The sequence below is a fragment of the Andrena cerasifolii genome, chromosome 14 (assembly GCF_050908995.1).
Source record: "Andrena cerasifolii isolate SP2316 chromosome 14, iyAndCera1_principal, whole genome shotgun sequence".
NCBI classification, from domain to species: Eukaryota; Metazoa; Arthropoda; class Insecta; order Hymenoptera; family Andrenidae; genus Andrena; species Andrena cerasifolii.
The window spans coordinates 9,315,308-9,338,914 of NC_135131.1; the positions used below are offsets into that span (position 1 = coordinate 9,315,308).

The following is a 23,607-nucleotide window of genomic DNA, read 5'->3' on the forward strand; positions in this document are numbered from 1 at the left end:
GTGACAGGTATAAAAGTGGCAGCTGCTTCGTAATAGTATTAGTAAAGTGCTTAGTACTCACTCGTGTAGGAAGAATTGAAAAGAAACTATTTAGTTCGGTACGAATTAATTTACATATTTCATAACAAACATATCGCGATTACGTTACAACGTGCCTCGATAAATACTCTCTTCTCGCAAAGTGACGTTCATCGCCGAATACCAAGTATACAAAAATAAAGCAACGACTCCGCATTTAATCGAAGAGTGAATATATTAAATAAGAAATAAAGAACGTGCTTGAAACGTCTGTCGAAGCAATTCTCCTCGCTCGCTCGGCCGCCGCTTGGAGAACGTCACCCCGAAGGAGGAAAGGACGAGCCGAGCCCCAACGTTTATCCTTAACGATCAGAAAAAGGATTTCTCGCCTTACCGGACACGCAACGCGTCACGCGGACCGAGGAAAGGGTAAGTGCAAAAGCAAGGGACGAGGGAAAGAAAAAGAAACGACAGAGAGGGTAGAAACGGTGAAACATTCTCTAAAATTATTGGAAGGGTACAGTAAGAGTGCCGAAGGGGACCCTTATCCCTTCCTTCGAGCCTATCTTTTTAGTACATCACCCTAACACCCCCGTTCCCAATACCCGGCGGCTTCCATCGTTCGCTCATTTGATTTCTTCTTGGCGCGGAAATGGCTGAGCAGCCATTCGCGCGAGACTTCCGGTCGGCTGGAGATAGAAATGGAGTCCCTCCGGTTGAAAAAGGGTGGGAATCACTGGCAACCCGACGGAGCTTCTTCGTTGCCCCCGGGAAATTGCCGTTCCCCGAAAATTCATAATAAATTCGATAATACTGCGAGGCCGCGTGTCCTCGGTAATCGAATGAGATAAAATACCAGTATATCTTGCTGATAGCGACGGAAACGTCGACGTCTTGCCGCGTTTCGCTACTTTGTCCTCCCTGTTTGGCACCTGTTCGTTCTATTAACGATCCTCGATCCGAGCTCCTTATTAAATTCCCGAATTACTCGATTACTCTTTTAACAGGCCAGAAATGTATTTAAACTAATTCTTCCTTTGGTTCCTCCTTCCTTTATTCATATTTGTACAGGGAAGTGTAACACATTTTCTACTGCATGTACCGTGATTGTTAATTAATTCTGCGAAGTAAGTAGTTATTTTAAAGATAAGACTTTGATTAAAGCTTCGAGCTCCAGAAGAGAATTAGCAAGTATTCTAAATGAGAATTAGAATAGAGCAAGGCAGTAATCTGGATCGTCGAATAACATAGTCCTCGTCCAATAGCGATCTTACCATCGAGATTCACCTTTAGAAAACGCCGGTTCGCCCTTGAAATTCATAATTGTTGCATCATTATTTTCTGGCGGGCTGTATCGAGACTGCAGCGATGTCGGCGGAAAGGGTGTCGTTAATTATAAATTAAAAACGACGGTGCAGTGTCGTCGACTCGTTAGCTCGTTGCAATTATAAAAATTGCAAGACTGCTCGCTACGTTTGATGGGCATTGTCGTGAAACCGGATGCTCGCCAAGGGCAGTTTCGCGCGGCCGCCATTTTACCACCCTTAATTTCTGGATCCAATCAAAATGACTCACGCGACTTTGTAAGGCGACTCGGGTTCCCCCTCGGGGCACGCCAGTTTACGAGTGATGCAATTACGCTTAAACGCTAACGAGCCAACTCTTGATAGAAAATGGCTGTATGCTCCGTTGACTGCAAACAGTAAAGCCATTACGGTTCCGTTCCCTCTCCCCTTATCAATTTTTCTCCTCTCCGCTTTTAACATTCCCGATAAATCTCCATACAAAGTCGAGAGCATCTCTTTCATTCGCAGATGACAGCGACAGTCTGCTCGTAATGCGCAATCATCATCAAAGTATTATTAGTTTTAGACACAAGCAGGTTTAGCAGATTTCTAGCTGCATGCGATAAGCGCGGCGCGATATAGCATCAGGAGGTGCGATTCAATGTATACGCATAAGTACGCAAGGAAAATTGATATGGTTTCGAAACCATAATTCGATCGCTAAACTTCCATCGAGGCGGACTAGACAGCAACCCCTTGATCATCCCCAATCCTATCGCTAGAAATTCTCAAAGTAACAGATATTGCTCTCTACGGTGGCAAAGCTCGCGTCGAAGGAATTGGATTGAAACCGAATAACTTGGGATATGACTGGGAACAACCCCATTCCCCTTTATCGTGCGAGGGTGGAGCGAGGCTGCCGGTCCCTTTTAATTGACCGCTCGATTTCTCGACGAGAAAAGGAACCATTTGGGAAATTGCTAAAATTTCTATCAGAAATTTCGCGAGCGAGCCCCGTCGTTGGAATAAAAGGAGCCGATGGGGTGGGTTACGAGAATAGAACCAGCGCGGTGGATGCGGTATATACCCACGACCGAGAGCTCGCCTTGTCAAAGGTCCGACGCGGAAAAGTCGTTTCGCCCCGGCCATTGTCAAGTGCCCTCGTCCGAGGATCCTAAAGACGCTGTCCTCCCGCACGCTATACCACGATGTCCTTTCGCTTCCGCAAGGAACTTGTCCCGCCCCCCTCCGCCGCTAGCTTTTCCCACTGAATGCTTGTCAGAAGCAGAAGACATCCTTTGTAGCGGGCTAGTGGTTCGAGGGAAATTGTGTGTTGTACTCTTCGATATCCCGCGAGCGAACGCGGGTCCACCATCCCCATCGTGATTCTCCTCGTCCTCCGTGTCGTCGCCTTTCGGGGTCCGTGAAGCTCTCGTCGATTTAACGGCGATACACAATTTCGGGGACGATGTTGATATCCTTTCTCGCGGAGTGACAAAAAGTGAAACGAGCTCGGCTGACTCTGCCACTGACGTGGACGATTTAAACACTGTGGAGAGTTTTCGATAGGATAGAAAATCGCAAGAATTACCATGGCACGAAACTGTGGACACACCCTCGAATTCTAACCGAAGAGGCTTAAGCCCAGGACGTGACGCTTCACAAACGCTCTGCTCCTTGATTCCAGAAAGCTCTCCCCGGAATATTCACCAGCGCAAATTCTCCCTTTCTCCCTGTGAATTATCGTGCTCCATAATGCCGCGCGTAAATGCAGAAAAATCAACATCGGTCACGATTTTTCATCCCCTTGGTAGCGCACCACGCGTCATTAACGTTATACGTCCCCGTGTCGCGAGAAGAATGGAATGGCGGGTTAAAAGGAGGGGTGGGTGGGGGGGGGGGTGTCGAGGTGTGCTCGCGATAATAGCTATGATTAGAGTCGCAACGGCATATGGATGGCGCGGTTTTTAATGCGCTCCTCGGATTCCACGAAGGCTCCATATGTACGCGGGGCTGGGGTACGAAAGAAAAATGTTGGGAGACACGCTCGCACAAAGGCCGCGAATTTTAATAATAGATTTATGCGCATATGTTAAGTACCGTTGGTCCTTGTTATTTGCCGCAGGGGTGCGGGGGTTGCGTGGGATAACCCACGGGTTTAAGGTTTAACGGTATCTGCAACAATTGCACGCGCGCATAGGATTAATGCGCTCTGAAAGTTTGATCGCTGCGAGGCGATCCGGAACACCCCACTTTTGCATTCGATTATCATCCCTCCTGGCCGTTGATGCGCCCTCCGCGACAGGGGCTCGACGGTCGCCATCTTGAGAACGCGCGACCTTCGAGCCATCGTCATCGTTTATGCATACGTTTCTGCCTGTTTTTTATGCTCCTCGCGATGGAGAGCGTGGTCTGCTTTGGAAAAGGAAGGATGACAGCTCGAGGATAGGGGAGGCTACGTGGTACCTTAATTTAGGGGTGTTTATGGAGAATTAAACGATTGCGAGCCTGTAGTTGTGGATGCTTTACTGGACCAGCCCGTGGGCTGTGTAATTTTGACAAATTTTTATGTCTTACATCGATCGTAAAGTTAATTACTTTTTGTGTAGAAGACCGGGGTAGATTGTACCAAAAAAAGTTTTCGCAGTTTTTTCTCGAAAGTGTTATCCTCGATCAGGAAATAATTTGCGTGATTTACTACTTACATACGTGGTGAACTAATTGCGTGAAAGTACGTGACAAAATCTTGGACACTTAAACATCTAGCTTCATCTTAAACAAATCTGAACCTTTGTTACAATGTGCCCCAGTCCCGAGGTAAATTGTAACACATCTATTTTACTTATTTAAATACAAATATGAACACAAATAAACATTTCTAAAAAATATAAATGAAAACACATATCATTATTAAACATTTGATATACATGAGTTAAACAATAATTGCTTATTCATCTGATTCGATCAAAATCTTCTTTTTCGCTTTCTTTACTTTTGTCTTTATACTTTTTTTTATACTTTTTGGATTCTCGATTGTTCTCTTGTGCGTCTAGAGCATCTTTTTCTGGTGTGTCAGCAAATAGCTTGCTTTATCGCCATTTAGAGCGGAGTAACTAGTAGCGTGTTACAATTTACCCCGAGCTTGAATTTTTGCATTTTATTTCAGCAAACGAGAAACTAAACATCAAATTACTAAAATGCGTACACATTATAATAAACCAATGTGTACTGATTCGTTTGCGATAAAAAAGCAAAAATTCAAACGGTTTCTAATGACGGTTAATTGAAATAAAAGTGCTAAGACAACATTTACTTACGTGCTCTAAATACTAAAATTCTGGACTATAACCACAAATTGAATACATAACGCTTGTTTGTGTCACTAAAACCGACGGTGCTGATATCGTGAAGCAGCTCTCGGATGCTGTGGGTTACCAGATTTGTCGTTCAAAAGATTTTACTTATGTTACAATTTACCCCTTGTTACAATCTGCCTCGGCCTCCCCTACTTAGTCGTGACAGTAACGTCTCTCCATTGGTATTCAAAGTTTCTAATGAATATTTCCATACTTGAAATAGAGGAATGCCGATTATTCAACAGTGAAAGGGTAGAGTGTAAGGAGATAGCTTGAGTTTTAGACCCTAACGTCTTCCTCGCGTCGCCATTTTGTCATTAAGCCCTCGATCGAGATACGTAAGTCATTTATAACCCCCGTCGTTCTGTTGCAGCCCTAAAGGGTTTATGCCGGTGGCACTCGAAATGGCCCCTTGGAAAATATTTTTCTACTAATGGCTCCGGTCTACCAACCCCTCGATGCAACCAGCCGCCTTCCTCCCGATGTCTTGCCTTTCCCTTGTCGATCCCGACACACTCGCTCGGTAAGTAATTGAACATGGTCACGCGAAAACAACCCCCTGCGCATCGCACGGTAAATGCAAAGACCGAGGGGTCGTAATACGGCGAACGCGTTCTCCTCCGGAAGGAAAGAAAGATGGAGGACGGCGGAACGCCTCCAAGGGAGACATGCTTCTCATTGAAACGCATTTCCGCGAGCTTCCGCGAAACGTAGTTGCAAATCTCCCGCGAATTCGAACACGTATCTGTCATCATCGAAAGAATGTACTTACTTTTAGCGCCACTTGAGTACTTTTCATGCAAGAAGAATAGAATTTGACATAGGATAGCCTGATTTAAATCCCGGGAAATATATCAGTAGGATTTTTATTTTCTTCAATTGTATCGCGGAGATTTTAGGGTTGACTCTGAATATATATTTTGTGGCTGAGTCTAGTGTTTCTTTAGCAGTAGATGTTGCGAGAGTTTATGAGACAAGTTTCGTAATTGTGAGGGATATTTGCGAACGTTCATCCCTTAGACTCTAGAAGCTTGCAAACCAGGGTTCTGGACAAAATTGCGAATCCACGAGCTAAGTAGTTTTTTACTTCATGGTGTAACGAACCGATAGAAATAAGCGAAGTTGTATAAAACGATAAAGAAGTCTTGCTTGAAAATTTAACGCAGGGTACTGATAAAAATATCTGTTTACACACCCTGAAAGGGACGTTGTCAAAAGGAGTGTTAGGAATTTAGAGAATAAGGTTGTCACAGCTATTGTAAATAGTATTGCTTCCGAAAGCAGAAGCCCAACCCCCGAAAGCACCCAGACCCTCCGACCCGCCAACCTCCAAACACTCGGCCCTCACCCTGGAGAACGTTTATCTCCAGCTCATGCATAACAAAAAAACCTGAGCGAGGGATAATCCGTGAATTTCGTCCCCGGAAGAAGGAGAAAACACGTTCCCCCAGTGGCATTAGGCCGCGAATCCCATGTAAATTCGTCGGCTGTCGACATCCGTCCCCGACGAAGTCACCGGCTCGTCGAGGAGCGAAGAATTCCCTCATAAGTCGGCTCGTTAGCTGGTTATTTAGCAACGATTTGCGCTACCGCCTCGGTCCCCGAGCATAGTTTTCGGGCCTGTAAATCCGCGATTTCGCATTTAAATCCGATAATCCAGTTTTCCCGGAGCTCGCGGAGGGCGCGAGGGTGAAGCAGGCGAGACGAGAGTCGGCCCGCGTCCGCCATCTCTGCGTCCTATCTGCCATGTTGATTTTTGCGCGGGTGTAGGGGTGGCTGTATGGGAAGAGATCGGTCCTCCGCGCGCGGTATATCGACGTGGAAAACAATTTAAATCGACGACTCAGCGTCTACGCCATCGCGCGCGTCGTCACGTATGTGAGGGGGTGGGATTCGGAAAAGATGGAAACTCTATTGGAAATATTTCGAGGCGCTCGAGGCGTCTCTTGCGTCGCAGCGACTCTAGCCCGAGTTATTACGAATGTCCCCACCTCCTGTTTGGATATCCCCACCCGTTGTAACACTCCCGAAGGGCTGGTGCACACAAAGCACACATCTACCCCATTACGGTACAGTCAGCGCAAGAAGAGGCAGCCCCCTTTCCAGGCAGCGGGGACTATTATCGGCGCAACGTCGATCGCTGGCCGCCTGTATAGACAGACACACCGACGGCTCGGCGGGATATCGAGCGATCGGTACTTTCGACTTTTATCCGAAAACCGCATCGGTTTCGCATCGGTGGGCGGCGGGAAGGAAAAAGGGGTTGGGTAAGGAGGGAAGGAGAAATCGGGAGGCGCCGCGGCTATCGTGGAACTCTTTCCGACTCCCTTGTGCCGCTGCTAACCCCCTTCCTCTGCGCGCACCCCTCGCTTTTTTTGCATTAATTAAAAGCTCCTGCCTCCGGGCCGCCAGTAGCACGGCCATCTTGGCTCGAGGCACGCCCCTCTCCTTTGTTTTCGGATTTTTTTAATGATTTCTCCTTTGCAGACGCGTGTCCTTCTCTCTTTCTCCGGCACCCCCCTTCCTCCTACCCTCCTTATCCTCACCTCTCTCGTTCCTCTCGCCCGAATCGACTCTTTCTCAACGTCCTTCTCCGTCCCTCCGCTGGATTTCTCCAGCGTCCCTTCTCTCCGCTCGCAGCTCCTATCTTCCTCTTCGCAACCACCGAAACTCTCACCCTGTCCAACCTCCGCCACCCTCTCTGTTCCTGTCGAAATTTACACGCATTACCGCGTCTGTATCGATGCACACGTACACGCCGGAGCAAGGGAGAGAGTATCCAATGCAAATGTGCGGCTCTCGCGTGCAAATACACGCTCGTGAATCGAACTGCATCTACGGAGTTCGAGAGGGGTGCACCATAATACCAGCGATCCGAGGCGAGGCGACCGATACGGGGGCACCTGCGCGGGACGGAGACACAGGGTCCTCGGCAGAGGGTGGGAGAGAGGCCGCGGGGCAGGCCATGGTTTTCGAAATAGTTGGGACCTTTTCTGCGTTTAGTTTTTTGCCACCAGCGCGTGGCGTCAGGTTACGCACAGTTTACACGCCGGATTCGCTTTTTCTCTTCTTTATCCCGATCGACTCGTTCCCTCTTCACCCCCCGCAACCTTATCTCTTTTCTTTACACGGATGCGGCGCATCGAGGGGGCACTTCGATCGACGCCTGATGCGAGGATCCTTACATCGGTATGTCTTTCTGCTTTTTTTTTTGGTTTGTTTTTTCCATTGCTTTCGACCTTCTATTTTCTAAGATTCTTCTTCCTCTTTCTGTAGATCTTCCGTAGAAGCTAACGACACTTCGTGAGCGTTTCTCACGGGGTGCTGGGTAGAGGTTTCGTGTTTTCGGGGTTGTTTAATTGGGGTGCAGAGGACGTTTTCAGGAAAGCATGTGTGGTTTGAATATCCTAGAACCTGTCTAATCCAACGAAGGATCCAACGAACCCTCGTTTTAAAGTTGTAGATTCCGCGGTATTAATATACATTTACTCGATCTGCTTCTAACTGTGCGTTACGCTGTATTTAAATCCAAACAGCTGATAGCGTGTTATACAATCCAGCAATTTAGGTTTGCATTCGAATAGAGTTACCTTGCTAAGAATCTACCATAACGTGACTTTCGTCGTCGCACTGGTGCACAGTAATTATTCTGTAAATATATTTAAGGCGACTGCACCCCTTGACCCTTAGAGTAGCAATAGTTTTAGTCGAAGCAAGCTCCGCGTGGATTTTCGTTCACGTTTCGATCGGAGCAAAATATTTCTCTGCGCGTTAGAAAAAGTTTGCGAATCACGCGTCCCAGGCGGACGTTCTTATTGTAAAAAGCCAAGCGGCACATCTGCGCTCGACAATGTTTGGACACGTCCGCGACACACAACTTTTGTCCAGCGGGATTTCAATGCGGACACCTCCGTTCGAACTCTCCGCAGCATAATGGAATACGTCCGTAAATATGAAAATTTTCGAGCACTCCGCTCCGAGGCCCTGTCGCCGAAGAACGAACTTTGGCAATTCGATTCGCGCCCGAATCTCCTCCGAGAGGGGAATCGTTAAAGGAGATTCCGTGGGCAAACTGTGAAATAACGGGGCAAACTTCTTCTTCGTCGGGAATCAGTAAACCAGTTCATTTTTGGGATTTTTTTTAAGAATTCTGAGGTTCATAGGAAAGAAGGGATTGAAGCTTTTCGATGACGAAATATAATATAAGGGAGATAATATTCTGAAGAAAGGGATACGTCGTCGAAGTGCTTCGAAAATTTGGAATAGCAGAGTGCTATTAGAATTTGCAAATAACGAAGAATAAGTTCAGCATCATGAGTCAGACTTGCACTTGGATATCATAGAAATGCAAAGCTGAAGTGATGTTTCTGTAGAATTCTCGAACTGAGACACTATATTTGCTAGTTTCCCTAGCATCACTGAATTCTGCACTAGTTTTTCTGCCATCTTTCAACGAAGTTTGAATACTTCCGAGGTTTTGCATTCAGAGGAAAAGGAGTAAAGTTTGGTCGGGGAATTGTTTGCCACGCGACGGGAGTCGCGATCCGTCGGCACGTAGGCCTACTCGTTCACTTGCCTCGCCAACCATTTAAGTAGTATTCGCTGTCTGGCTGGAAACATTACAACATTTCAACCACTCGTGTCAACCTACCCCACTATACATCCAGTAACACGCAGCACAGTTACGAATCGCTTAAAAATTCACCAAACTCAAAGAAACAATAACTAACTTCTCTGAAACAAATTAAAAAAAAAAACACAGTAGTCTACCATTAATTAGAAAAATTAGAGTGTCCCGGCAGCTGTCCTATCTTCACCATTACACGCCACAAATATCATAGACTTTCTCCTCCATTTCCCTCAAGATTTCGTCAGACAAAAACTATTCCCTTCGCCCTCCTCGAAGCAAAATCACCGCAGAAGGTAGCCAGCGTTTCGACAATTTGCTGAAACAGTGGCTTCGAAGTTTCGGCCCCGTCTGCCACAATTAGTCCAGCGGGGAATGTTTATTCAGTAAGAAGGAAGGATTCGACGGGCGCGTTTCCGCGGAGGCGGCTAGAAGCGTTATTGTGATAGAAATTGCAGCTCCTCCGGCCGAGGATGTAAATTATTTGTAGTCGGTGCCCGAATGAAGTGTTCATTAGCAGCACTTGTGTGCGTCTTTGTCGTAATTACTGATGGAACCTGCACGGTTTCCCGGGCCCGGGTACACGCCGATTCGGGGGAAGAAATCCGCGCGAACGTTGTAATTAAATTGTCGCGCATCGCCGGCTTCATTATTTATATGCTTATTTGCCCCGCATAATGCGCGCGAGTGTAACGAATTGTGCGCGGCCGTGTCGTCGTCTTGCCGCCGCGATGGAAATTAATTAAAACGAACAAATTACGGCAGATGCAAAATAGAAAAGAAACTAGAGAGACGGAAGGAATAAATAAAACGCGCGAGCGTACACTTCGTTACACGCGGTGGACACGGTGAATTAATTGCGACCGACGATTTTTCGGTGCGCGAAAATTCCCAAGGTCCCCCGCGGACGGTTCCCCCGTCTCGCTTCGAAAACTGCGAGTTTTCTAGTGCTCGGAGAAAACATGCGGCTGCTGGAGACGGGGATGGACGATCGAGAAGTCATTAGCGGAGGCACTCATTGTCAGGGGCCTCGATACCTACGAATTTAAATTTATTCCATTTCCGCTTGGCAGCGTGGACGATTGCTGTTATTTCCCGCGTTAATTGTATCCTTCGTGCCAACTATCGATAATGCCCGGTTGCCCTTGGAGCCTGGACTACGGTGCTCTAAGATTGCCAGTTACAGGATCAGTTTGACACTGCAATCAACGAGGGTTGATTTCAAGCGAGACCGGTCTTCGAGCTTCATTAATATCCTCGTGGTGCATAATTTTCTCCCGCTGCTTCGGCCGGGCAGAATTTCGACGTTTGAAAAGATTCTTTCCTCCGGAGGCAAGCTGCGAGCCAGCTCGAGGTAATGGAGCAACGATAAATCGGATAAGAAGAGGCCGCTCTAGCGAGGTCCCCAAATTGGCCCCGGTATCCTTCGAGCGACGTCGCGCGTCGGAATCCAATTTTTCAATTTTCTCATCGACACATCCACTCGACGCGACGCGACGCCCGTTGCAGTAAATTTCCATCGTCCATGTCGAGGCTGCCTGCCAGCGTCGAGAAGTAGATATCGTCGGCGCCGTGCTTCCCATTTCTTCCTCCGCTGACTCCTTGATCACTTCGACTCTTGTAACGAAACTTTCCCCGTTCCACCTGGAACGGAGAAAAAGTTTAACGAAATCTGACGCAAGCTGGTACTTCTCGCTTGATCCCTCGCTGATCGTGCTCTGCTGTGATCCAAGGCCAGCTCGAACCTCCAAGAAGAGAAGGACAGTCACGAGTTTATTGGAGGCTTGCAGAAATCTGCAGGTTCGCGGTGGAAACGACAAAGGTCCGATGGAAAAGCGCGGGAACTCGATTCCCCCTGCATTGTCCGAACGATGCACAAAGATACTGTCTCAGGTGAGAAGGACACGCTCGGTTCCCTGTCCGCTTTCAAATCGATCCACTCGAGCCGTTCTCGCGGGCCGACGCGTAAAAAGCCGCGGCCAACGTCCCACGGGCGGTTATAATCGAATGAAAACGGGCCCCTCCTCACGGGTCTGCCACCTCCTCAATGTCCGCGGCTAATTTGTCGAAGAATCGAGTTTTGAAATTTGAGAAGAGGCCGAGGAGCCGCGGGAGCCTCCGGCTCTAGGACTTGTCAGCGAGCCTTTTCACCGTTCCCTTCAATTCCAACTCCCTCATTCTCTCCCTCACTCCGCGTCCCTTCATTGTGACCCCCTTTCCCCCGCGCTTGACCCATCGTGTTTGTGGGATATTTTGAAATTCGAAATTGTCTGCCGCCAGTGTCGCGTCGCGTGTTTTTTCACGTGCTTGCCCGCGAATCCTCGACGTTCACGCCCGGCCAACAATCGCGATCACAAAGCGCTGGAAATCTTTGGATTTCCGGCCTCCGGCTCTGGTTATCGAACGTTTATATCGTTCCCTTTGTGCGTCGGCCAGGCGCGATCTTGGACGAGGCGACAGGGGAAAGTGGAGCCTCTTGTTGTGACCCGTGGACAATTTCTCTCGATACCTGCGCGATAGGTATCGCGTGTTTGCTGTTGCAACTGGATTCTTACAAAGAGCGACGACGACTGTTTGCGACGCAGGGCGATTCAGGTGACAGCTAAGCGATTGCTACACCGAAGGTGATTCATAAATAAGAGGCAAGTGGAATTCGATCCAGAGGATGAATTTCGTGGTTACCTGCAAGTGGATTATCGCACAATTTATCACCCACTTTGCGAGACGCTGAGAGAAGCATCGCTCCTCCCTATACAACCACCCTCTATCAGGGAACTTGACTAGCAGTGCACCTAACAGGCTTTACCCTCGTTCATCCACGGTTCCACCTTGGCAGAGACCAAGTATCGCGACTTCAGCGCTAGAATAAGAGCCAGCCCGATGCCGAGGGACCACCCTCGCGGCAAAGAAAGCAGCGCCCTAACTAGCGTCGCCTATCGAAAGAAAACAGTGGCAGTGTCCTCGGCGCGTTTCCAGAAGCGGAGGAGCCTTTTCTTCGCGGATTCCCGCGCTAGGGGAACGAGCGCTCGCCCGTTTCGACATTATTCGGGCACAATGTGCTCGGGGTGGCGCGCCCGCCGAGAGGGTGGACGGGAAATTACCTAGATGCGAGTTTCGCGATTGCACGTCGACGCATCCATTCGCGAGGAGCCGCGCGCGTATCACAATAGCCGATTCTTGGGCGGTTGGGCCTCTAAAAATTGCATTGTCCACTTTCCTACTGTCGCTTGCGTTCTCAGAAGCGCGCGACTTTCTTCTGTTCTATTCTACGCTCTTCATCGCGAGTCCTTCCATCCGGGCTGTTCCCGGTCTTCGGCAGGGGAGACCGAGCACACCGCGGGGAAAACAACGGCGCCGTTGTTGCACTTCGTTTACTCACTGGCGGTGTTTACCTCGTCGTCGCGCGAGGGGAATATTGGGAGAGCCGGGCGATTCGCAAACACGGAAGGAGCGCGCATTATCATTCGACGGACAGCTCCGGGATATTTTTTAACGATCGAAGAGGTCGGCGAAGCCTCGACGTTGCATACCGAGAGGCGTGCTTCTCTCGGTACGCGGGAACAGATACGCTTTATCCGATGGACGAGCGTTCGCGTTGGACGATTCGGTTGTTCGCAGGCAAGCTTCGCCAGCCCCGCCATCGGCTAAGTTCGTTGTCCCTTTCCACAAGGGAATATAGGTTTTCTTGATCACTTTTCGCGGCGAGCGGTTGCATCCGCGCTTCAACTTGACCGACGACGACGAGGCTTTGATGTTTGAACTGGAAATGAAGCGTGAAAAGTACTGTCGCTCGCGAATCGTCTACGCGCTCGCGTACTTTCAGCCGCGTCCCTTTGACGCGACAGCCAGGCAGCGGGAAATTGCGTTTGATTAGAGAAATGCGGTGTGAACGAACCGTTGTTGCTGTCGTTGAGCGTAGCGTTCACTCGTATTTCCCAGCGCTTCCATTTCGAATCGGTTGCGTCTCCCCGGTAGAGCGTGTCCCTAAACCGAGCTGGCAATCTTCGGGAGATTGGTCAAACAATTTGGGGGACATTACGCGATCTTAATCGTCCGTACTACAGGCAGAATGACATTTAAGAAATTTTGCACAGCCGAGTACTCGACGAACAGCCGAGTGCCTTCTAGAGAGCTCCTCCCGTTGAGTTCGCCCGTCCCTCGGCTAAAAGAGGGAACAGCGCCCAGCTTCACGAGCCTAAATCTCGTCTAATTAACGGCGAATATGTCTCGAGTTCCGGACTAGTAGACGATCATCGTTCCCAGCGTCATCCTCCTTCACTAATTCTAAGCTACGATTACCTATGCTACTTTCCATCGAGTCGTTGGGAACATTTTGCCACTGCTCGTCTCGCCTAGGATCTGCAACTCGATGCTCTCACCGATTGTTCCCCGTAAACCGTGCTAAAGACCACCTAGCCCCTCGCCTATCCGTCGTCTATCCGTCTATCAGCTCGCAGGCCCACCTCCTGTCCCTCGTTCTTCCTCCCTTTCGCATCCTCTGTCTCTCGGCGGCGTAGTGTGGCACGACTATCAACAATCAACACCCTCGAGAGCAGCGGTGGCGAGGAGCAAGGAGGAACGGCAGGGTGGAGGGTGGATGGCGGAGGGTGGACGAGGGGATGAGACGAGGCGGTGGCGGTTTTCACCCTCTGCGCCCCGCGCAGGCGAGTGTAACGGCGACGGTGATGGTGATGGTGACGGTGGATACGGTGGAAAAATGTGTGCGTCCTGGGCTATTCCGGCAGCTCGTGGGAGAGCTCGTTCGATTCTCAGTGTCTGGGAATAATTAGAGGCCGAGGTGGCCCGGGTGTTGCCACGGCAACCGCCAATCAGAGGGCAAAGAAAAATTTTTCCTTTTATATCGCGCATTTTTCTGTGCTCTCGCCCCCGCGCGAGCGCGCGCCCCGAGAAAAGGGGCTCGCGGCGGAGTACGCGGGGGTGTTGCAGCGGCTCGCCGCGCTCCGCGGATCGCCGTCGAGGGGGTTGCCGAGCCTCCTCACCCACCCCCGCGCCAGATAATGTATGCAGAGACACGTTGAAACATGTGGATATACTCAGGCCCTTGGTCTGCGCGTGCACGTGCACGGTTTCCGCGGCCGTGTGCGGCACCGTAGACGCGAAATACCCAGAAATCTCGATTGCACGTTACCACTCCACGCGCGCGCACTCCTTGTCTTCACGCTTCGCTGTGAGCGCCGTTGCAGCCCCGACCACGTCCTCTAAGAGCTCCCGCGAATTTTCTTCGCCGACGGACACGGGACCACGTCTCGTCCCTCCTATCAAGCCTTTCTTCCTTCCTTTCCGACTGATTATTGTCCAACGTGGCGCTTCACCGTCCAGAAATCTCAGTGGCGATGCTTCGGTGACCGTGTCAGTTCCAAATCGCAGCGGTAGCCTTCGCTTCTCATCGAATCCTACGAAATTCAAAGTTGCATTAAGAATTCCTACTTCCCGCCTTCGTATTTCAGTTAAGAAAAGGCCCTTTGAAGCCTGAGTTTGAAAATTCTTCAACAAGCTCCGGATCTTTCATTTCCGTTTCATCGAAACTTAAGATACACACCCCTAAATAGTGATGGAACGGATATCAATCGCGCTATCCTTAATTTTCATGCTCTTAACGCTTGCAGCGTGTTTCAAATACTCGAGACTGCGGTATATACCGCGGAAAAATTAGGAATATCGTCGCACTGTTACTTTCCAACTGCAGAAACAACTCACAGCAGTCAGCTCTCGCAATTATTCGCTTGAAATGGCAAACTACGTTGTTCCTCCGTTCCAGACACGCTGGCGAAAGAAAGTTTCCAGTCTGGCGGAATCTTTGACGACGCGTTTCCTCGTGGCAACCAGCCATCCCATTAGAAAACGGGAGCGAGATGTTGTTTATTATTTCGTTTGCACGATGACTCCTGGTGCGACGAAAACCATTCTCTTTGATGTTCCGCCACCGCGTCCCCGTGGCATCGGCTTTTTCAATTAATGCAAAAAGGAGTGTCTTAAGCCGACACCCCCATGGAACACTTCACCTCGCTTTCGAAAATGGCGTGCGCGTATGCCAGAAGAGACATGTTTGCTATTGTAAGCGAGCCTTGGAGCCCGCTCTGATCACGATGATAGCAAGGGAACAGGGCGAATCTGCACTTTCTTTCGAGCAATTGTTGCCTCAGTGGCTCGGCGCTCTTCCAAGAATCCTCTCACGACTTGGCTAATTTATTAAAAAAAAAATCATACAACAGCCAAACAAATTTTCTCTAAGGCGATTCGACGTTCGAAATAGCAATTTATATTTCTATCTTCAACATCCCTTCTCCCTCCCGAGGTCCGTTTATCACTAGCGACAAAGTCCGCTCGAACACATCGATCATTTTTACCATAATTATTAATTACCAGAAGTCATTGATGTCGCGAGACAAAGGGTGTCCTGACGGATCGTCGGAAAGACGTCCTTGCGCCCGTCACGTTCGACGATCGTGCCGTACCGAGTGCTTGAAGGGAAATAATAAATGTCGACAAGCACTGGCAAAAGGAGGCTCTTTCCGTCGAACCGAAGTGTGGGTGTCACGCAGCAGTACGGGCCGCCTGAATGGTTCTTATTTTGGTTCGGTTTGACAGCGAACGCCTTTGTCCCGGGGCCAAACTGAAAGCCGTACCTGTTTTAATTAACTTATTCAAACGATACCTGGCCGGATATGTAATGTCACCGCGGAGGACATGCGAGGGACGTTTAAATGGACCTCTTCAGATACATGGCAGGTCGCACGACCATCCTGAAACGAATATCGGAGCCCACCGAGTGTCAGCAGAAGAGCGTTCTATTGGCTTCGCTGGTGGACACCATTGTGATGTCGGTTCGAAGGTGGCATGGGCCAGTGAGAAGATTCAACAACCAACAAACTCTTATAACACTCGCCTTTCAAGCTTTTTCTCCCTAAACAGCGAGCACAGTCGACTTGCATCGACGATTCCTTAATTACAACTAAAGACAACGTACATCTCATCCTGGTGGATAAAATGAAGTGTACACTCCCAGAAGATGGTAGCCTTTTCCTCTTTTCCCCACTTTTCCTAAGAGCAGCAAATCCTCAGGCCTTCAACGTCCTTCAACTTCCATTTTCCCCGAGAAATGGCAGGAATGCTCGCCGTTGTTACGCGAAAACGTCACCAATCACGAGTCAACGTCCCGCAGCTTGGTCCCAATCGATGCTGACGCAGGCCCGCGTGGAAATCGAGAATCATGGATCGGTCGAAGTGTCGGGTTTCCGCCGGTCAAAATTTCTTCCGGTGGGCCGGGGTTCGCGGCGCAGCAGAATGCCACCGGGTAACACGACACGTATATCCCTTCTTGGCAAGCACGTGGGAAGAAACCGCCTCCTAAATACGCTCATAGAAACCGTGAAAGGGGTGTGTTTCAAAACATGTCACCTTCAATATCGGCGCTGGCCATCGATCCGATACTGCCTGGACGAACGAGCCCGGGCCTGGTGTTCCGTTTCTCGGATCCAGCCTCGCCACTGCGATCGAGAAATTCATCCTGGATCTCTTCCGCAGCGCCTGGCGCACGTGAACCAACGGAACGCGATGGAATCTCGATCGATTTCATTGGCTTCGTTCGGTACGATCCTTTTCACAGGACCGATGTCGGAAGACCGGGCCCCGTTGTTGTCTGTACTTCCGGTTCCAGGGTTTAGTCGCTCGTCAGTTGATTGACGAAGCAAGAATGGAGATCGATTCATTGGCTCCTCTTGGTTCGCGATTAATCCCATGGTCTCTTGGGGTGATCCGATCTCCGCCCTGTCAGGATGCCTTCCGGTGTGGTTCGTCGATATCTTTTGCTGTCTACAGATTCTGCAGGCAATGTCTAGGTATCGCGTTACTGGAGAGTTACAGAATAGTACTGTGCAGGATCTTCTTGGAATCGAGTGTCTTAGCGCAAGCTGTAAGGAAAATTTACCTTCGTACTTTCTGCAGTGACCCGCGATGTGAAAATCAAGTATTTTTTGCGAGTTAATTGCAAGCAGACGAATACAAATTGTCACTAGTACCTTTGGGTAATGTTTATTAATAATTTAAACAGTAAAAAAAAGTATTTGAATAATATATACATATGTATGACAGCGCTAGAGTCGTCTGATTAGTAGGCGGTTTTTCCTGGAGCCGCTGTAATTTTGCAGTGTTTCTGGCCGTAAGAAATTGAATTCTGAAATATCCTCTGAAATTGATACTTTGTCCTGGCCCCCATTCTGCTGTGAACCTATGGAAAACGAAAAAGAAAGAAAAATTATAAAAATGGCGACTGTAAAAAGGCAAATTTTAAAGAAACGTGATTTTTCGCCAGGGGAAAAGGACGTATTATTTTTTTTCGGTCAAAATTGGAGTTTTCCCAGACTTATGCGTAGGTTGAGGTCGTAACTACACCTGTTTTACATATGCTGAATTTTTTTCAAATCGATTTGTATCTCCGTTTTTTCACAATCACTGCAAAAAGCAGAAGAAATATGATTCCGAGAAAAACGTGTTTAAAGTTTCGAAAGAGGAATCTAGTCTACCTGCGTGCGCGCAGAAATGGTTTATGGCGCGCTCGACCTTTTCGGCTGTAAATCCTTAATTTTGCGAATTTTAACATAAATCAAACGACATTCTACTCGGAAAGGGTGGTACTTTCGAAAAATGCAACAAAAAAAATCGAGAAATCGAGTTTCTGACTGCCCCTCAATGATAGTTGGTTTCTGAAGGCTCTTAAACCTTGGAATTTTAATGCGAGTCCAATTGTCGAGAAGATTTATGATAGGTACCTACTACCAAGAGACGCGAGTCGTGTCATTCATTCTCCTGCAAGAGAAACAAATTTTTCATTCAAGAATGAGAGATTTTCTCCGACTCTCTCTCTACTTTCATCCACATTCGATCGCCGACATCGCGATCTGCCGCCAGTGATTGGGAGATTCTTCCTCTTCCAGGCATCGACAGTCGTGTAATTAATACAGCCAGCGATCAATTACGCGCCCACCAATCAATCATCCTAATTTGTCTCGCGTGTCCGTTAATGGGATCCAATTTGCACGTGGGATGCGAGTAAATGCGCGGCGTATCTGAACACGGATTCATCTGTTCCTGGACATAATCCTCTGGAAATGTAGAATTTTAATGGCCAGCTACCTTCCACAGCTTTGACGTAGATTCGCCGACATTCGATCTCCGTTGCTTACAATTCCTGGTGCTATAATCTGCTATCGATACGAATTGATCGGACAGTGTATGGGAATATTAGAAATGCGTCTGTCTTTCAGATGGAAACTTTAACTCTGACACATTTGGTAAAACGGAAATATTTTGCTAGACATTGTCGCTTAGTTTTGAGACTTTGAGCTCCTTCTTTTATCCCCGACGATTTTGTCTGGCAAGCGACATTTCGCACTCCTCGATCCACGTTCGCACGCGATGCCGATCTGTCATTTATTATATATCGTACACGCGATTCGCGCTCGATGCAAAATATTGCGAAAGGAGAAAGCAGGGATCCAAAGCAATGTGTCTCTGAGGAGGTTCGTATTCCCAGTTCACTTTGCCTCGCATCGGATTAATGGTGACGGTGTGCGCAACTTGGATTTTCATTACTCTGAATCTCACGCGTGAAACTGCAGCTCCAGCAAAATTCCGCGACAATTCCAACACTGACCCCGAGAGTAATCGAACGAAATCTTGAAATCATGCGACCGCTCAACAATCACGACCGAGAAATTCGTTTCCGTCGAGTGGCATCCATTCAATCACTTTCGTTCTACCGCGATAGGCACGTGGGCATTGTGCAGACAAACCTAAGCTTTTCCATCAACAGACGCTAGTGATAGTTGAAGCTTTGGGACACTTTTCAACACCGAGTCCCTTCGATTTCCCACAAATTCGCAAGCAATCGAGGAACCAATTCCGAAAGAATTGAAAGCTGCACATTCTCCATTAAAACAAGCCTTCTTTTCCCTAGGAGATTCTTCCCAAAATTCGCGAAGAATCTATACACTACTTCCACGCATCATCCCCCAAGCTTGACCGCCACTTTCGACCATCGAATTATCCCCGATTATCCCCGAAGCTCCCAAAGACCGAAGCAACTTCGGAAGCCCCCTGAAACTGCAAGTCCGTGGGATGAAAGAAACGCAGCATCGTCGAACGTGATTAATATTGGCATTTCGCGCGGTGCGATTCGCGAACGGAACGCAACGCGTCCGCGCATCACCGGAGGCCCCGTTGCCTCCGGCACACGCGGCTGCACGCATAATGCGTTTCTGCGGGGCTGGAGTGTGGGCGCGAGCGCGGAGGCACCCTCTGTATATCCGCCGCTTTTAAACAGTAAATACATTTTAGCGGTGTAGCGGGTAATGTGTAATATTTTTAATTGGATCTCTCCGTCTCTGTCGTGCTCTCGGCACCGGCGCCCTTCGGCCGCTTCTTCCCGCGGCAAGGAAACCGCTCGAAACCTCCGCGCCGTCCGTCGTCGCCAACCCCTTCGCTCGCCGGTTCGCGCGCGCTTCCCTCCGCCACCCTCCGCCACCTCTCGCTACCCTCACGGTCGTCGCTGACGGAACTTGCAATTATTTTCTCGTACCTTGTGGATTGTCGCACTGTAAAAATTCTTCCCGCCCGCCACCTCGCCCCGCCGGTCCCTTTTCTCTCGGCGTGTGTGAGTGAGCCCCGTCGCTTTTTCCGCACGCGTGTGCTACGCGCGCCCCCGTCGCTTTCCTCCCCCTGCCGGCGCATTATATCCTGGCTTTGAGGGCCGCGTAGCCTCCAGGTGGCATTAGACCCCGCAGAAAAGGACACTGAGGTGAATTAGTGACAGTGGCGGACGGGTGACTCTCTCCGCGGGGGTGGCGCGCGTCGCGGCCTGAAAAATTGAAAAGCAAAATGGCGCTTAAAGGCTAGACCGACACCGCCGCCCGATGATACGGTGCTAATGGTCTCTGGCTTAGGTCCACGCACGTCCTGATGGCTTCCAGGAGGATTCCACTGCCGCCTCCTCTCCGCTGTCTTCCTGAAGCCTTCCATTGTGCTTCTGTTCGAGACGGGCGATCGTAATTGCCGCCACGGTCTCCTCTCTGTTTCGAATCCTATTTGTTTGGAAAGGATTATTAACGGTGGAGCTTGCTGGCTGAGTTTTGGGAAGCTGTTAGGTTGAGGGTAGTTGGGAGAAGACCTGCTGGGTAATTTTCAGTCTGTCGTCTTCGATGAAGGTAACACCTGCAATCTGAAGACCATTATCATCCATAAAGCCGGGAATCCACTGGGAAGCTAAGCTGAGCTACGCTGTTTTAGCTTAGCTTTCGGTGGAAACGGTTCCACAAGAATGTATCGAAGCTAATTTTTTGAAAACGTAGCATGTCATAGCGTAGCTTAGCTTCTAGGTGGATTCTTGGCTTTGGATTCTTCAAACACTGGAATTTTATTCATTTTGAACGAAAGAAACTCTTCTTGCTAATCCTCCAGCTGTTGCATCGTGTATCGTGTAGATTCCAGAACTGTTTCATCAATTAATATACCATCCAGTGTCAGTAAATTCTACGAGCGTAAACTTCTATTTCGTTATCCAGTGTGAATCGAACAGCGCGAGTTGATAGGGATCTCGATTGTCGTTCGCGCAAGGAATGAACATCTGTTACCTGGTGAACGTAGGTTTCGGATAAGCATCTCGACCGGATGACGAAGAATTGCGTTATTATTCCACGCCGTGTAAACTGTCGTCGCCGATAACCATCGACGCGGCCGCAGGCGTTAGGAGCGTGAAAACATCGTTTGAATGGATCCACGAAACATGAATTTTCTCGCGCACACAGTGGGAAGCTCTACGCAACAATAGACTAAAAGCTTTGCAAAGAGTATTCGCGTTGAGTCAGATCGAAGTACAGTGATTGCATAAATCAGCCGGGACTTGATTCAATTCAACGTTCGTTTGTAAGCCAGAAGCTCTAAATTGTTAGAACAGACAGTAATAGTCAACACAGTATTAGGACTCATTCGCTGAACCTGGGAAATAGTTGAATTTAATAAAATCAAGTCGTCACTCGCCGAAGAAGCTTGCCGTCGCAATGGCGTATTTCGTCACTGCTTTCACAGCTTCCGTTAAACATTTGCGCGAGAGATTTTACAAATTTTCTGGGATTGATGCGCACGAAATATTCACTGAATTATTCCATCCAATGTGCAAAATCCGGGACGCGTTGCGAGTAGTGTAATAGCAGTTAATAGCGACGCAGCGGATAGCCTGTTACGTCTTATACTACTTCGGGACGTTGTGCGATAATAATTCGTGTTCAATGATCCCTGTAGCACGGAAAAATTTAACGACTCGTTACTATTTGTTGGAGTCATCAGGAAAATAGATTTGAAACTTTCGGTAATCCAACGAACCACCATCCCTTAGTCTCCGCAACGAATACCAACGTCGGAGTGGCGAAAATTCAGCATTTCGCGGTCGACGAGAAGAAATACAACGTTTTGTGACACGGTAGTAGCGAAGGGTAAATTCTGGCAAAAATGGCAAATTCCACGGGCGTGAATCGCGTCAACAAGGACAGTCGCGTTCTCCAAGAGGAGCGTGAGATCGGAATCGCTGAAGGGTCGAGCGATTCCACTTCATCAACGCCCGATTATCTCGACTTTGAACGGACAGAATCATCGGGGTTAGGCTGGCGAATATCGGCCATTGCCGTGGAAGATTGCAGTCGCTGGTACGCGTCGCTCCTTTTGTGCTTTTCTTCTTTCTCGATCGGCCGCGTTCGGTCCACCATTTTGAGGGATGCGGACGTTGGCCCAATTTCTAGGGGTTGGTCTTTTGTAGATCGACTCGCCCTGCCCCGAGCAACCCTCCCCGCTGTGACATTTATTTTAACAAGGTAACGACATTACGGTGTTAGGTCAGATTAGGGGATCCCCCTGGGCGAGCTCGAGGGGCCTAACGACCAATAGAATTTATTGTTCCGGGCAATGTACGTGATTTCTCCGCTGTTACCTTCTCTCCCGTCATGGCTGCGTAACGGATTTTCTGCGCCTCCATCGAGCTGCTGGTTTCATTGTGTCACCTTCTTTCCCACATGCATTCAGGTACATTCCCCTCGACTTTAATCATCTTTGTGTTGCACTGTGTGGTCCACAGTGTGAGAGGATCAGAGAATGAAACTGTCCTTTGTCAAACAATTTCGTCCGCGAGGTTTCTATACTGTAATATCATCCATCAAGTGTCATTTAAACGAAATTTATGTGCCATTCACTTTGAGACCAGTGAAAGAGACAGAAGCTAAGCAACAAATCATACGTTCGTTCTTATGTCAACAAAAGATTGCTTCTACTACCCCAGCACTTCGTCGAGAAGTACGCTCAAATATCTCTTCTCAAATCAACCCACCGCAGAATCTAATCGACGAAGAAATCGCGAAAAACGTCATCAAGCAAGTTCCTTTCGAGAATATTCAGCGAAATGGAGTGAACTCAATTTTCCCACTTCGTTCGCGCTTGGAGCAGAGGACCATCGGTCTCCTCCACTCCGGGGGATGATTTTCCAGCCATCTCTAGCGTTTCAGCCATTTTGTTCGTTTCCTGGCGGGATCCGCGGCGACGAATTCCGAAGGTGGTTCCGCGGAAGCCTGTCAATTAAGGTGTCATCGCTGATGGTCCCAGCGTGCCGGAGTCGTTGATTGAGCCCCGCGATTCGCCGAGAACACCGGCGGAGAATAATAAGTGGAGCGCCATTAGCCCGCGCTCGGCCACCGAGCCGCCTCTAACGATTTATTTAGCCCCGGGAAAAGTGGAAACTCGGTACCGGGCTCGTATAATACGCGGGGATCGTGATTCGAGTTAACGAGGATTTTTACAGAACAAAAAACGCACGGCGGAAAGGTGGGAAGGGTGGACGGAGACGGCGACACGCGGCCGCGGGCCGCGGAAGGGAGAAACAGCGACGAGAGGTGCGAGAGACCGGGGGGGGAAGAAAATAAATGTTCCGGCCTCGAGGCCGCAAGTATTTCTGCGCGGCGTCGGCGTAGGATATCATTATCATTTAATTTCTGCGTTCGACGAAACGGCCGCCGAATCCTCGCGTCGTTAACGTTAACGCCGTGATTCGGCGGTCCTCGTTGTTTTCTATAGACCGTGAAATTTAAATGTCCCAATCGATGCCTGATCATTATTCACGCTGCCGGGGGAGGAACGGTGTAACCGGTACCACCGCGACGCCCCGGCAGACGCTGGAAATACGAATTTCCCCGCTCGAGTATTGCGTCTTCGAGGCGCTCCACGGTGCCGATGAGGCCGGAAGGTGTTCTCGAAACGATCCACG

The 23,607-nt window shown here is 49.0% G+C and overlaps 1 protein-coding gene across 2 annotated transcripts in view; it reads left to right on the forward strand.

Moving 5' to 3' along the window:
- Nucleotides 1-243: 243 nt before the first annotated feature.
- Nucleotides 244-23,607, forward strand: part of Cep164 (centrosomal protein 164) — a 40,547-nt gene continuing 17,183 nt past the window's right edge. Inside the window, exons 1-2 of one of the 2 annotated variants that reach the window (XM_076826490.1) lie at nucleotides 244-447; nucleotides 5,034-5,183. The gene's annotated coding sequence lies outside the window, so the exon portion shown is untranslated. The remainder of the gene's footprint in view (nucleotides 448-5,033; nucleotides 5,184-23,607) is intronic. The other variant, XM_076826491.1, reaches the window with a different exon arrangement.